This window comes from Tachyglossus aculeatus, unplaced genomic scaffold, assembly GCF_015852505.1.
Source record: "Tachyglossus aculeatus isolate mTacAcu1 unplaced genomic scaffold, mTacAcu1.pri scaffold_114_arrow_ctg1, whole genome shotgun sequence".
Lineage (NCBI taxonomy): Eukaryota > Metazoa > Chordata > Mammalia > Monotremata > Tachyglossidae > Tachyglossus > Tachyglossus aculeatus.
Window position 1 is genome coordinate 1,706,203 of NW_024044846.1, and position 16,269 is coordinate 1,722,471.

General features: G+C 43.9%; 1 pseudogene; it reads left to right on the forward strand.

Annotated features, from left to right (window-relative positions):
• The first annotated feature begins 808 nt into the window (after positions 1 to 808).
• LOC119922608 overlaps positions 809 to 16,269 on the forward strand; it is a 28,261-nt pseudogene continuing 12,800 nt past the window's right edge.

Genomic DNA, 16,269 nt, shown 5'->3' on the forward strand with positions numbered 1-16,269 from the left:
CAACCTTTGGGACCAACTAATACTTCTAACTAGCAGTGATGGCTTTTGATCGTTACTCTGCCATCTGCTGGCCTCTGCTCTATCCGCTCATCATGTCCAACAAGGTGCATTTCCAGCCGGTCGTGGCCTCCTATGTAGGAAGCTGTGCCAAGGCCATGATTTTTGAAAGTTCTGTGTTTAGTTTGTCCCTCTGTGGGCCAAATGAAATCAATCATTTCTACTGTGATTTGTCTTCTTTGCTAAAGCTTGCCTGTTCTGACCCCCGAGTGGCTCATATCTTGAAAGCTATCACTTCGAGTTTCATCATTTTGGTCACGATTCCCATCACAGCCATCTCTTATCTGCGTATACTCTCTGAAATTCTCAGAATCCCCTTCACTGAGGGTAAACACAAGGCTTTCTCCACCTGTGCTGTTCATCTGACCGCCATCACACTGTTCTATGGGACTCTGATGTTAATTTATATGCAGCCAAACTCCAGGTACTCAATGGATAAGTAGAAAGTGATGTCTGTGTTCTACATGGTGGTGATCCCCGTGCTGAACCCTCTGATTTACAGCCTAAGGAACAAGGATGTGAAGGAAGTGCTGAGACGAATATTGACTCAAAAGATTTCCTGACTGATTTATGCAGTGAACAAGAAGATTTTTTGATCCTCACACAATTAATGGAACTGAGGCTAGCTGTGGCACCCTAAATCAATAAGGTTGTAAATACTTCCCTTTTCGTGTGGGACATTCTTTCCAGGTGAAGAGAAGAGAAGACCTTCCCTCTGACCTTCTCATAGTCTCTTAATGTTGGGTCTGGTATGGGATTACTGATGCTGCTGCTTTCACTGACCAGCAAGCCAGCCAGGACAGAGGATGTGTCTACAAAGTCTTTGTACTTATCTCTCGTAAGTGCTTAGTAAAGTGATCTGCACACAGGAAGTGCTCAGTAAATTCCATTGATTTATTATGAGCATATAATCAGGGCTTAATTTGTTCTGTACACAATAAGCACTCAAAAACTAAAATTGATCAATTGAATAATTCTGTGGCTCAGCTCTGGGCACTCCCGGGAGCAGGCTCACACACAAAGTGATCCAGGCAATCCCATAACCCTTAAATGAGTTAGGCCTGGCTTTATCCAATGTCATTATTTGGAAGGAGCATTGCCTAGTGTACAGTTCAAGGGCCTGGAGGCCAGAGAATCTGGTTTCTAATCTCAGTCATATACCCTGCTGGGTGATCTTGGACAATTTGCTTAACTTCTCTATGCACTCATCTTCAGAATGGGGATATAGTACTTGGTGTCCCTCCTTCTTAGTCTGTGAGCTCCAGGTGAGACCTGTTTATTTTAGTACAGTGCTTGTCACTGTAAGTGCTGAACAAATGCAACAGTTTTTATAAACAGGTTTGTAAGTGCTTTGTTCTATGCTTGGCACACAGTTAGCACTGAACAAATACCACGATTACAAACCTCACTGAAGTCTAGATTAGCAAGACCTTGTCTCTGCCATGGCTATCACTTTTTCACTTTTTTTGGTACTTGCTATGTTCCAGGCACTGTACTATGCACTTGGGTAGGTACAATTTAGTCAGGATGGACACATTCCATGTCCCATGTGGGGCTCACAATCTTAACCCCCCCATTTTACAAATGAGGCAACAAGGCATAGAGAAGTTAAATGTCTTCCCCAGATCACAAAGCAAAGTGCAGAACCATGATTAGAACTCAGGTTGCCCTGATTCCCAGGTCTGTGCTCTAGCCACTAGGCCAGGCTGCTCCCCAGCCAGCCAATCCAATCAATCAATCCTTCACAAAGTCACTAAAATTCACCCTTTTCTCTCCATCTAATCTGTTACTACGTTAATCCAAGCACTTCTCCTAACCCATCTTGATTACTACATCAGTATCTTCACTGAACTCCTTGTCTCTTGTCTCTCCCCAGCAGCATACCTCAGTAGAAAGAGCACAGGCTTGGGAGTCAGAGGTCATGGGTTCTAATCCCAGCTCTGCCACCTGTCAGCTGTGTGACTTTGGGCAAGCCACTTGACTTCTCTGGGCCTCAGTTCCCTCATCTGGAAAATGGGGATTAAGGCTGTGAGCCCCACGTAGAACAACCTGAGCAATCAATCAATCGTATTTATTGAGTGCTTACTGTGTGTGGAGCACTGTACTAAGCGTTTGAGAAGTACAAGTTGGTAACACATAGAGACGGTCCCTACCCAACAGTGGGCTCACAGTCTAGAAGGGGGAGACAGAGAACAAAACAAAACATATTAACAAAACACAATAGAATAGATATGTACAAGTAAAATAAATAGAGTATTAAATATGTACAAACATATATACACATATACAGGTGCTGTGGGCAAGGGAAGGAGGTAAGGCGGTGCGGGTGGAGAGGGGGAGGAAGGGGAAGGGAAGGAGGGGGCTCAGTCTGGGATTGCCTCCTGGAGCAGGTGAGCTCTCAGTAGGGCCTTGAAGGGAGGAAGAGAGCTAGCTTGGCGGATGTGGGGAGGGAGGTCATTCCAGGCCAGTGGGATGACATGGGCTGGGGGTCGACGGCGGGATAGGCGAGAACGAGGCACAGAGAGGAGATTAGCACCAGAGGAGCAGAGGGTGCGGGCTGGGCTGTAGAAGGAGAGAAGGGAGGTGAGGTAGGAGGGGGCGAGGTGATGGAGAGCCTTGAAGCCGAGGTTGAGGAGTTTCTGCCTGATGCGTAGGTTGATTGGTAGCCACTGGAGATTTTTGAGGAGGGGAGTAACATGCCTAGAGCGTTTCTGGACAGAGACAATCCGGGCAGCGGCGTGAAGTATGGATTGAAGTGGGGAGAGACAGGAGGATGGGAGATCGGAGAGGAGGCTGATACAGTAGTCCCAACGGGATAGGATGAGAGCTTGAACTAGCACGGTAGCGGTTTGGATGGAGAGGAAAGGGCGGATCTTGGCAATGTTGCGGAGTTGAGACTGGCAGGTTTTGGTTATGGCTTAGATGTGAGGGGTGAACGAGAGAGCGGAGTCAAGGATGACACCAAGGTTGCGGGTTACCTGATCACCTTGTATCCTCCCCAGAGCTTTGAACAGTTCTCTGCACATAGTAAGTGCTTAAAAAATACCATTATTATTATTATTATTATTATTATTATTGTTCAGTCCATACTTCACTCTACTGTCCATATCATTTATATACAAAAATGCTCAATCCATGATTCCCCTCTCCTCCAGAACCCCGAGTGGTTGTCAATGCATCTCTACATCAAACAGAAGATCTTTACCATAGGCTTGAAAGCATTCAATCACTATGCCCCCTCTTACCTCACCTTGATACTCTCCTACTACAAACCAACATGCACACTTTACTCTCTAATGCCAACCTACTCACTGTACCTCAATCTTGCCCCTTTCACTCCTGACTTCTTGCCCACATCCTGCCTCTGGCCTGCAATGCCCTCCCTCATCACCTCCAATAGACAATTAATCTCCCCACTTTCCATCCTGAATCTTGAATGAAGGCACATCACTTAGAAAAGATCTTCCCTAAATCCTCATTTCCTTTTCTCCCACTCCCTTCTGAATTGTCCTGACTCACTCCCTTTATTCATCATCACCCAGGTCCACAGTACTTATGTAGATATCTGTAATTAATTCATTCTATGTGAATGTCTGTCTCCCCCTCTAGACTGTAATCTCATTGTGGACAGAGAATGCATTTGTTATATTGTATTCTACAAAGCGTGGAGTACAGTGCTCTGCACATAGTAAATGCTCAATAAATACGATTGATTGATAGATTGAAAATACACAAACCAATCAATCATATTTAAATAATAATAATGATGATGGTATTCGTTAAGTGCTTACTATGTGTCAGGCATTGTTCTCAGCACTGGGGTAGATACAAGGTAATCAGGTTGGACATGGGGCTCACAGTTTTAATCTGATTTTACAGATGAGGTAACTGAGGCCCAGAGAAATGAAGTGACTTGCCCAACATCACACAGCAGACAAGTGGCGGAGCCGGGTTTAGAACCCATGACCTTCTGACTCCCCGGTTTACGCTGTATCCACTATGTCATTCTGCTTCTCTATTCATTGAGCACTTACCATGTGCAGATCTCTGTTCTAAGTGCTTGAGAGAAAAAAATACAACCCGGAGTTGGTAGAAATGTTCCCTGTCCACAAGGAGCTTACAAAATAGAGGAGGAGCCATTACAGTCCAGGAAGGAAACCTCCCAACATCATCCAGCCTTCACGCTGAGCTGCAGAGGAACTAAATGGCCTAGTGCTTTTCTCGACAGCCACTATCCCAGTGGAAAAAAAGAGCCTCTTCTGTCCCTGGAGGCTTTCATAGGTGCTCTACCATCTGCTGCCTCTTGGTTACTTAGATCAAACAATCAATCAATCAATCATATTTATTGAGTGCTTACTGTGTGCAGAGCACTGTACTAAGCGCTTGGGAAGTACAAGTTGGCAACATATAGAGATGGTCCCTACCCAACAGTGGGCTCACAGTCTAGAAGGGGGAGACAGAGAACAAAACAAAACATATTAACAAAATAAAATAAACAGAATAGATATGTACAAGTAAAATGAATAGAGTAATAAATATGTACAAACCTATATACATATATACAGGTGCTGTGGGGAAGGGAAGGAGGTAAGGCGGTGGGGGTGGAGAGGGGGAGGAGGGGGAGAGGAAGGAGGGGGTTCAGTCTGGGAAGGCCTCCTGGAGGAGGTGAGCTCTCAGTAGGGCCTTGAAGGGAGGAAGAGAGCTAGCTTGGCGGATGTGGGGAGGGAGGGCATTCCAGGCCAGGGGGCTTTTGTGGGCCGGGGGTCGATGGCGGGACAGGGGAGAACGAGGCACGGTGAGATTAGTGGCAGAGGAGTGGAGGGTGCGGGCTGGGCTGTAGAAGGAGAGAAGGGAGGTGAGGTAGGAGGGGGCGAAGTGATTGAGAGCCCGCTTAGATCTGCTTTGGGCAGGTCTACTCTACCTCGACCACTTTAACTATCAAAATTCAATCAGATGTGATTGCTTCATCACACCTGATACCTGGGGCTCAAGGTTCTAATGCATCTTCCCACACTTGCTTAGAGTTAATATTGTACTCTTCTTGTATACTCTCCCCGGTGCTTGGTACAGTACTTTGAACTTCCTATGTGCTCAATAAATACCATTGATTTATTATAAAAAATCTCAAGAACCTTCTCCCCTCACAACACCTTGGAAGGGTGTGATGTCTGCTCTGCAGGGTGGCTTAAAATATAGAGAAATTTGGGTTCAAATTGTATTCAGTTATTTTGACATCAATCTTTCTGGAGGTTCTAATGAATTAACCAGGAAAAAAAGATTGAGAATAATAGAATTAGAAAAGAAAGAAGAGAGAGCATGGGTCATGTCTATCTATGCTGTTGTCTTGTACTTTCCCAAGTACTTATTACAGTGCTCAGTACACAATAAATGCTGAAGATATACAATTGATTGATCCACTGATTTATAGAAGACCACTGTGAGGGAGATCAGGATTAGAGGAAGACCCAAAAGAAAAAGATGGAAGAATGGAGGAGGGTAAATGAATATCCACAGACTGGAAGGATAGAAAACTCTGCACTGAGCACCTCCCCAGGCCCCGTAGAACTATACAGGACAGGAAAGTTAAGAGAAAGATGATAATGCACAAAGTGAAACTCTGATAGGTAAACTCAAGAAAATTCAAGATCTTCCTCATTGACCAATGCATCTGAGGTTTATTGCAAAAGTCAAGAATGAACTCAGGGGACTTTATGAGAAAACGAAGTACTCAATCAATCAATCAATCAATCGTAGTTATTGAGCGCTTACTGTGTGCAGAGCACTGTACTAAGCGCTTGGGAAGTACAAGCTGGCAACATATAGAGACAGTCCCTACCCAATAGTGGGCTCACAGTCTAGAAGGGGGAGACAGAGAATAAAACCGAACATACTAACAAAATAAAATAAATAGAATGGATAGGGACAAGTAAAATAAATAAATAGAGTAATAAATATGTACAAATATATATACATATATACAGGTGATGTGGGGAAGGGAAGGAGGTAAGATGCGGGGGATGGAAAGGGGGACGAGGGGGAGAGGAGGAAGGGGCTCAGTGTGGGAAGGCCTCCTGGAGGAGATGAGCTCTCAGTAGGGCCTTGAAGGGAGGAAGAGAGCTAGCTTGGCGGAGGGGCAGAGGGAGGGCATTTCAGGCCCGGGGTAGGACGTGGGCCGGGGGTCGATGGCGGGACAGGAAGGCTGAGTAGGTGCGAATGAGGTTGTCATTAATGTAACTTGGTGATAACTTGGGGTGGAAGCAGGGGGCGTCTATGGCTGCGCTCGGAGGAGAGGATCCTTCCTGCAGCAGCGGGGGCCACGCGGTGTGATGGCGGGCGGGCTTCTCGGGAACGGTGTCCCGGGCGTCTATGGCGGCGCTCTGAGGAGAGGATCCTTCCGGGAGCAGCGGAGGGCACTAGGTGTGATGGCGGACGGGCCTCTCGGGAACGGAGTCCCGGGCGTCTATGGGGGCGCTCTGAGGAGAGGATCCTTCCGGGAGCAGCGGGGGCCACTTGGTGTGATGGCGGGCGGGCGGGCCTCTCGGGAACGGAGTCCCGGGCATCTATGGGGGCGCTCTGGGTAGAGGATCCTTCCGGGAGCAGCGGGGGCCACTAGGTGTGATGGCGGGTGGGCGGGCCTCTTGGGAACGGAGTCCCGGGCGTCTGAAGGATGACTGAAGGATGATAAACATCTGCTATGATTCATTTTTCTACTTTACAACATAGAAGTAGAAAAAAAACTACCCCTCACCTACCTCGTTTTTCTTATTACAGTTAATCCCAAGATAATAAGAATACTTTAATGATTCTCTACAGGTTCCAGGATAAAAAAAATAATTAAATTATCTTGGGATTCAGTCTCCAAATGCCACCTAGAATAGTATATAGTATGTTAATTTTCAAAGACTCTCTCAGAATCAATAAAAACAATACTTTCCTGATTGGGTAAGGTTTTCCTTTCCATTTGATCATCTCAGACTTCTTCTGTCATGGTGGTCATGGGAACTGGGAGGGTGCCTGTGAATAGGATTAGTGGGTTGCAAGATTTTTTGGCTTGTGTTATGTACTCCCATGTGTGATGTGTATTTGATCTAAATTAAACTAGGGACCTTTATTTCTTCTGAAAAACATGAAATTAATTCAACCTCTTTCAATCCAATTCTGACAAATTGTCATTGAAAATAATTTGATGCTTACCACCTATGGACAGAGAAAAGACTAGGGTGTCTTAGTTTACTTTAGCAAGCATCACGAGGTGATTATATGAGGAGACATTTATCAAGATTTCTGTTATGGATTTTACTTTAAGTCATAGAAAATAAAGAATGTTATTTCCTGTATGGATTAATTGTTGGTGTATCTGTATGGTTTTATGAGCTCTTGTCTCATACAAACATTTGAGACTCAATTTACCAGTATTCTTCAAGCTCTACCTATGATTTCTACGCTTTGGTAATGATGCACCAATACTTCTCTTACTGCTTCTGGCTCATTCACTGCTATAACCAGTGGATTAACCAACAATTATTTGGAATCCTCAAGACTGAGATTCACCTGTGTTTCCTGATGGGAGGCTCCATCAGAGACTCAATCATCAGTTTATCAAAGATGGAGGCAATCAGGCAAACAGAGGTAAGGGTAGGTGATAATAGGATTGAAAATGCAAGGAAAAAAGGAATTTGTATTTCAAAGCTAAGTTTTTAAAAATGTATTTCATTTCAAATATTTTCCTGAATTTCAAAGAGGACATTATTTTCAGTATTTCGGTATATTGATTTAGGATACTTTATTTTCACTCAGTTGCCTCAGTTGAACTACTTTGAAAAACATACCTCCAAACTTTCCTAAGCCAAATAAAATCCCTGTAATTCTGGCAGAGTTAGTCAATTAAGCATAAAGTGGAATCTGAGGCCAGAGTGTAAGAATGGTAAGGGTTTCAAATCGTAAGGATTTGATTCCTTAGCATGCTTCAATCAACTGAGTGGGATTGTTCGGGTTTCTCTGTTTTGGTTTGGTTTTTTATTCATTCTAGTGATTCCATGTTGCTAAGACGTGTTCCATCTTCAGTTCTATTTTAGCAGATGACCCTTTTGAATTAAATGGCAAACAAGAATAGCTCCCATGTTCATTCTGTTAGGATTAACCAAAGACTGGGAGCTACAGGTCATTTTCGTGCTTTTTCTGATCATCTATATTGTTACTGTGGTGGGGAACCTGGTCATTATACACATAATCATTTTAAGTCCGGTTCTCTCCCCTCTTAAGAGTTGTTGCCACTGCTGCCAGTCTGGAAGGACAGCAACTCTACTCTCCACTCGCAGCAGATGGAAGGCAAGATTGTAATGGCAGTTGGAAATGGTACTTTGGTAATAGAATTCATTCTCTTTGGATTCACCGATCACCAAAACTTACAAGACATCCTTTTTGGACTCTTTCTAGTGACCTACATGACCACCATGATGGACAATCTTGGCATAATTATGTTAATTCGGACCAGCCCCCAATTACACACCCCTATGTACTATTTCCTTTTACTATGTACTATGTACTACGGGAGGTTCCATCAGAGACTCAGTCATCAGTTTATCAAAGATGGAGGCAATCAGGCAAACAGAGGTAAAGGTAGGTGATAATAGGATTGAAAATGCAAGGAAAAAAGGAATTTGTATTTCAAAGCTAAGTACTATGTACTATGTACTATGTACTATTTCCTTTCCTATGTCTCCCCCTTTTAGACTGTGAGCCCACTGTTGGGTAGGGACTGTCTCTATATGTTGCCAATTTGTACTTCCCAAGCGCTTAGTACAGTGCTGTGCACATAGTAAGCACTCAATAAATACGATTGATTGATTGATTGATTGATTTCCTCAGCCACTTGTCTCTCTGTCATGTACTATTCATCATCGGTCACTCCAAAGATGCTGAAAAACCTCCTGCAGGGGAAGAGAACCATTTCTTTTTGGGGGTGTGCTGTTCAGTTAGCTTTAGCTGCAATCTTTGGGACTAGCGAGTGCTTCTTACTAACAGTGATGGTGTTTGATCGCTACTCTGCCATCTGCAGACGCCCGGGACTCCGTTCCCGAGAGGCCCGCCATCCCACCGCGCGGCCTTGCTGCTCCCGGAAGGATCCTCTCCTCAGAGCGCCGCCATAGACGCCCGGGACTCCGTTCCCGAGAGGCCCTCCCGCCATCACACCGCGCGGCCTTGCCGCTCTCGGAAGGATCCTCTCCTCAGAGCGCGCCGCCGTGGACGCCCGGGACTCCATTCCTGAGAGGTACGCCCGCCCGCCCGCCATCACACCGCGTGGCCCCCGCTGCGCCAGGAATGATCCTCTCCTCTCCTCAGAGCGCCCCCATAGACGCCCGGGACTCCGTTCCCGAGAGGCCCGCCATCACACCACATGGATCCCGCTGCTCCCAGAAGGCGCCTCTCCTCAGAGCGCCGCCATAGACGCCCCTTGCTTCCACACCGCCCCCCCCCACTTAAGCGACCTTCCTTATAGTGCCCCCCAACCACCCTTCACGGTCCGGTCCTGACTGACTCTCCCCCCCGCCATCCCGGGGAAAAGGCCCTTGTTATCACCAAGTTACATTAACGACAACCTCATTCGCACCTACTCTGCCCTCCTGTCCCTCCATCGACCCCAGGTCCACATCCTTCCCCAGTCCTGGAATGCCCTCCCTCTGCCCATCTGCCAAGCTAGCTCTCTTCCTCCCTTCAAGGCCCTACTGAGAGCTCATCTCCTCCAGGAGGCCTTCCCAAACTAAGCCCCTTCCTTCCTCTCCCCCTCGTCCCCCTCTCCATCCCCCGCATCTTACCTCCTTCCCTTCCCCATATCACCTGTATATATGTATATATGTGTGTACATATTTATTACTCTATTTATTTATTTATTTTACTTGTACCTATCTATTCTATTTATTTTATTTTGTTAGTATGTTTGGTTTTGTTCTCTGTCTCCCCCTTCTAGACTGTGAACCCACTGTTGGGTAGGGACTGTCTCTATATGTTGCCAGCTTGTACTTCCCAAGCGCTTAGTACAGTGCTCTGCACACAGTAAGCGCTCAATAAATACAATTGATTGATTGATTGATTGATTGCAGGCCCCTGATCTACCTGCTCATCATGTCCATCAAGGTGCATTTCCAGCTGGTCGTGGCTTCCTATTGAGGGAGCTTTGTCGATGCCATGGTTTCTGAAAGTTCAGTGTTCAGTTTGTCCTTTTGTAAGCCGAATGAAATCAATCACTTCTTCTGTGATTTCCCCCTTTTGCTGAACCTTTCCTGTTCTGACACCTGAGTGGCTCAAATCTTGAATCCTGTCATTACGACTTTCATTATTTTGGTCAAGATTCTCTTCATAGCCATCTCCTATCCGTGTATTCTCTCTGCAATTCTGAGAATCCCCTCCACTGAGGAGAGACACAAGGCTTTCTCCACCTGACCCCCTTTCTCATCTGACCACTGTCACACTGCTCTATAGGACTGCATTGGTTATTAATATGCAACAAAACTCCAGGTACTCAATGGATCAGAAAAAAAGTGGTGTCTGTGTTCTACATGGTTGTAATCCCCATGTTGAACCTTCTGATTTACAACCTGAGAAACAAGGATGTGAAGGAAGCTCTCAGAAGAAAATTGGTTCTTAAAAGATGTCCTGATTGATTGATGCAATGAAGAAGTTTTTTGATCCTCACACAATTAAGGGAACTGAGGTTAGCTTTGGTACTCTAAGGCCTTAAAATCAATAATGCATAAGATTTTTCCCTTTGTATGTGAGGAAACTGGGTATAAATAATTATTTCCAGGTGAGAATGGGATAAAACCTTCCCTCTGACTTTTTCAGAATCTCTCTTAATGCCGGGTCTGGTCTGGGATTATTACTGCTGCCGATTTCACTGACCAGCAAGCCAGCCAAGTGTGTTGGTACAGGATGTGTCTACCAACTCTTTGCATTATCTTCTCCCAAGCACTTCTGAGGCTCAGCTCTGGGAGATCCAGAGACTTGACGCACCAAGTGATCAAAGCAATCCCATTAACCCTTAAAGGAGCTTAGGTTGCTGTTTCTAATGCCATTATGCAGAAGCAGCATGGCCTAATGGATAGCAGATGGACCTGGGGGCCAGAGAATCCGGCTTTTAATCTCAGCCACATAACCTGCTGTGTGACCTTACACAAATAATTTAACTTCTCTGTGCTTTATTCTGTAAAATGGGGATTCATTCGTTCATTCATTCAATCATATTTTTTGAGTGCTTACTGTGTGCAGAGCACTGTACTAAGCACTTGGAAAGTACAATTCGGCAACAGATAGAGACAATCCCTACCCAACAACAGGCTCACATTCTAGAAGGGGGAAACAGACAACAAAACAAAACAAGTAGATAGTCATCAATAGCATCAAAACAGATAAATAGAATTATAGATATATACACATTAATAAAATGAGTAGAATAATAAATATGTACAAATACACACAAGTGTTGTGAGGAGGGGAAGGGGTAGCACAGAAGGATGGATTAAGGGTGATGGGGAGGGGAGGAGGAGCAGAGGAAAAGGGGGGCTCAGTCTGGGAAGGCATCCTGGAGGAGGTGAGCTCTCAGTAGGGCTTTGAAGGGGGGAAGAGAGCTAGTTGGGCAGATGTGAGGAGGGAGGGCATTCCAAGGCCAGAGGTAGGACACGGGCCAGGGGCCGATGGCGCAATAGGTGAGAAAGAGGCATAGTAAGGAGGTTAGCAGCAGAGGAGTGGAGTGTGTGGGCTGGCTGTAGAAGGAGAACAGGGAGGTGAGGTAGAAGGGGTCAAGGTGATGGAGAGACTTGAAACCAATAGTGAGGAGTTTTTGTTTCATGCAAAGGTTGATAGGCAACAGCTGGAGATTTTTGAGGAAGGGCATGATATGCCCAGAGCGTTTCTGTAGAAAGGTAATCCAGGCAATACCTGATCTCTCTCCTACTTAGTCAGTGAGCTCCACGTGAGACCTGTTTATCTTGTATATACCACAGCACGTAGTACAGTGCTTGGCCCTGTAAGTGCTAAACAAATGCCGCAGCGCTTATATGAACGTCTGTAAGTGATTGGTTCTATTATGTAAGCATTGAACAACTATCAGTTATTATTATGAAGGTCTTACTAGACACTGGAATAGTAAACACAGTACTTCCCCTTATCCAGTCTCCACCAAACCCAAATGAACTGCCGTCATGACTGCAGCTGGGGTGATGAGGAAGATTAGGTATAGAAGAACCAGAACAACCTTACATCTCAGACAAAGAATCCCAAATTTAGCCCAGTCATTAAACTGATTCATTTGGATGACTTGAGTATTTCTAAGTGAACCTGTGGCCAGCATTTTTTTCCCTGCAGCTCGTGCCCTGTGCTCTACTTTCTGTCTTCTTCTGAAATTACAGTATTCTGTTAATGTATTGTCTCACTGTAATGTCACACTTTCAATTATATTTGTCATGCACTTTCTACTGCCAAGATTGGGTCATTGCTAGTCTACATGTAGAGTAAGATCCACAAGAATCTAGAAGGAGAGAGGCATTTAAGAGGAAAAGATTATTCTGATTCCTTTATCTAATCAATCAATCATTGGTATTTATTGAGTACTTACTGTGTGCAGAGCACTGTACTAAACGCCTGCGTAAGTAAAAGACAATAGAGTTGGTAGACACGATTCCTGCCCAAAACAAGCTCCTACTGTGGGGCTTGCTCACCCTTCCAATGTGCTTATACAGCAGTGAGATGCTATCTATGCAATCTGTATGATATACTGTTTTACTGTTTTAATATAATTAAAACATCTAATTGTACTATAGTTTCATTGTTGTGATTTCAACCCAGATATACAACATTTAACCGTAACAACTGTGAAATATCTCATTTTTTATGAATGGGAATTTTTCATCTATTATTTCTTTTTTCAAATGGTATTTAATGGTATTAAATGGTATTTTTTATTAAAGGCTACTTAAATAGTGATGACTTGTACACCGCATCTTTTGAATGACTAAAAATATTTTTACTTCTACCCAACAAAATGCAAAAGTACTCACTGAAGTCTAGATTATCAAGACCTTGTCTCCACCATGGGTATCACTTTTTTATGGTATTTGCTATGTACCAGGGACTCTACTATGTGCTGGGGTAGATACAAGTTAATCAGGATGGACACAAACCATGTTCCACATGGGGCTCATAGTCTTAACCCCCATTGTACAAATGAAGTAACTGAGCACAGAGAAGTTAGGTGTTTTGCCCAAGGTCACAAAGCAGACAAAGGGCAGAGTCAGGATTAAAACTCAGATCATTCTGATTCCCAGGTCCCTGCTCTAGCCACATCCATGCAGTCAAATTAATCAATACTTCACAGAATCGCTGAAGTCTGCCCTTTCCTCTCCATCCAAACTGTTACCACGTTAATCCAAGCACTTCTCTTATCCCATCTTGATTACTACATCAGCCTCCTCATTGAACTCCTCGGATCCAGCCTCTCCCCATTCCAGTCCATACTTCACTCTGCTGTCCAGATCATTTTTCTACAAAAATGCTCAGTCCATGTTTCACCCCTGCCAAGAACCTCTAGCAGTTGCCCATCCATCTCCACATCAAACAGAAGCTCTTTACCATAGGCTTGAAACCACTCAATCACAATACCCCTTCGTACCTCTCCTAGCTACTGTCCTCACACTTTACTCCTCTAATGCCAACCTATTTACTGAACCTCGGTCTCCCTCATTTTGTCACTGACCTCTCGCCCACCTCCTGGCTTTGGCCTGGAAAGGCCACCCTCTTCGTGTCCAACAGACAATTAATCTCCATGACTTCAAGCAATATTATAGTCACATCTCTTCAAAAAGAGCTTCCCAGTCTAAACGCTCATTTCCTATTCTCCCAGTCCCTTCTGCATTGCACTGATTTCCACCCTTTATTCATTCCCACCCAGCCCCATAGCACATATGTACACATTTGTCATTTATTCATTTAAATGAATGTCTGTCTCCCCCTCTAGACTGTAAGCTCACTGTGGGCAGGGAATGTGCCTATTATATTGTATAGCTGTACTCACCCAAGCGCTTAGTACAGTGTTCTGCACAAAGTAAGTGCTCAATAAATATGATTTATTGATGAACTGAAGCAGAGCACTGTACTAAGTTCTTGAGAGAAAACAATAGAACAGGGGTTGGTAGACATGTTCCTTGCCCACAAGGAGTTTACAGATTACAGAAGGAGCTTTTACAGTCCAGGAATCATCTAGCCTTCATGCTGAGCTGCAGAGGAGATTAATGGCCTAGTGTTTTTCTCAACAGCCAACCTCAAGTGGAAAGAAAGAGCCTCTTCTGGCGCTGGAGGCTTTAATAAGTGCTCTACCATCTACTGTCTCTTGGTTACTTCGATCTGCTCTGGACAGTTTCACCCCACTTGGACCACTTTAACTATCAAAATTCAATCAGATTATGTGATTGTTTCATCACACCTGATACCTGATTAATAATAATTACTGTATTTATTATCTGACCTTCGACTGTGTGGATCACTAGAAACCCTAGAGAACATTAAGGAAAATGGGGATGCTGGATCATTTAATTGCATTAGTATGGAACCTGTAATCCATACAGCAGGCTACAATAAGAACAAAATAAGGAGTAAAATATTGGTTTCACATTAGTAAGGGTGTAAGACAAGGATGTATTTTATCACCGTATCTATTCGTCTTCTATACCAAATACATAATGAGAGTAGCTGGGCTGGATGAAGATGAATGGAGAGAAAAGATTGGAGGAAGGAATATAAACCACCTTCGTTATGCTGATGATACTACCCTACTAGCAGAAAGTGATGAAGTTTTCAAGGGCTTATTATTATAAATTAAGGAACAGAGCAAAAAGATGGACCTATATTTGAATTACAAAAAAAAACAGAGATCATGACAACTGGAAGTTTTAATATATCTGCACTGGATAGAGAGATTGAAATATTTGACGATTTTTCTCTCCTGGGATGAGTAATCAATAATAAAGACATGCTATGAAGAGCCTGGAAAAAGTCACAAAATGTGCTGGTGGAACAATTGCCACGAAAATACAAATTGTTAATTTTATGGAGTTTCCAATGACAATGTAAGGATCCAAAAGCTGGACAGTGAAAAAACAGGATAGAGAGAGCATCAATTATGTTGAAAAAGGTGCTGGAGAAGGCTTTTGTGAATGCCATGGACTGTCCAAACAGCAAACAAATGGATTTTGGAGCAAATTAAGCCAAAGTGGTCTTTGGAAAGCCAAATGGCTCAACTTAGATTAGCATATTTTGGACAAGTACTCAGGAGGACGACTTCTCTGGAGAAGACACTAATGCTAGGAACAGTCCAGAGAAAATGTGGAAGAGGCAGACTAGCAGCTAGATGGATAGAGACCATAACAATAATAATGTAAGAACCGTTAGAAAGGTTACAGATTAAGACAGAAGTCAAGAAGTTCTGGAGGAAATATATCCATAGAGTTGCTATGAATTGGAAATGACTAGATGACACTTGATGATGATATTACTATGTGTCAGGCACTGTACTAAGCGCTGGGTTGGATTCAGGAAAATCAGGTTGGACACAGTCTGTGCCCCATGTGGGGTTCACAGTCTCAATCCCCATTTTACAGATGAGGTAACTGAAGCACAGAGAAACAAGTGACTTGCCCAAGATCACACAGCAGACAATGGCGGTGCTGGGATTAGAATCCATGATAGTCTGACTCTCAGACCCAGGCTCTATCCACTATGCCATGCTTCTTCTCATTGTTCTTACATAACTACACACACTTGTTCATAGCGAATATTGTACTATTCTTTAGTCCTCTCCTAAGTGCTTAGTACAGCACTTTGACCTTCATAGGTGCTCAAGAAATATTACTGATATACTGTAACAATCTCCAAACACTTCTCTCACCTCATCTTTGAAGGATTTGATGTCTGCTCTGTAGGATGGCTTAAAATATAGAGAAAAGTGGGTTCAAATGGTAATTAGTTGGTATTTTATTCAGTTAGGCAAGTATGCTGACATTGATCTTTTTGGAAGTTCTAATGAATTAACCAGAGGAGTTGAGATTGAGCAAAATAGAATGGGCCAAGAGAGAAGAGACAGCAGGGGTCGTGTCTATGTACTCTATTGTACTGTACTTTCCCAAGCACTTACTACAGTGCTCAGTACACAGTAAATGTTCAAGA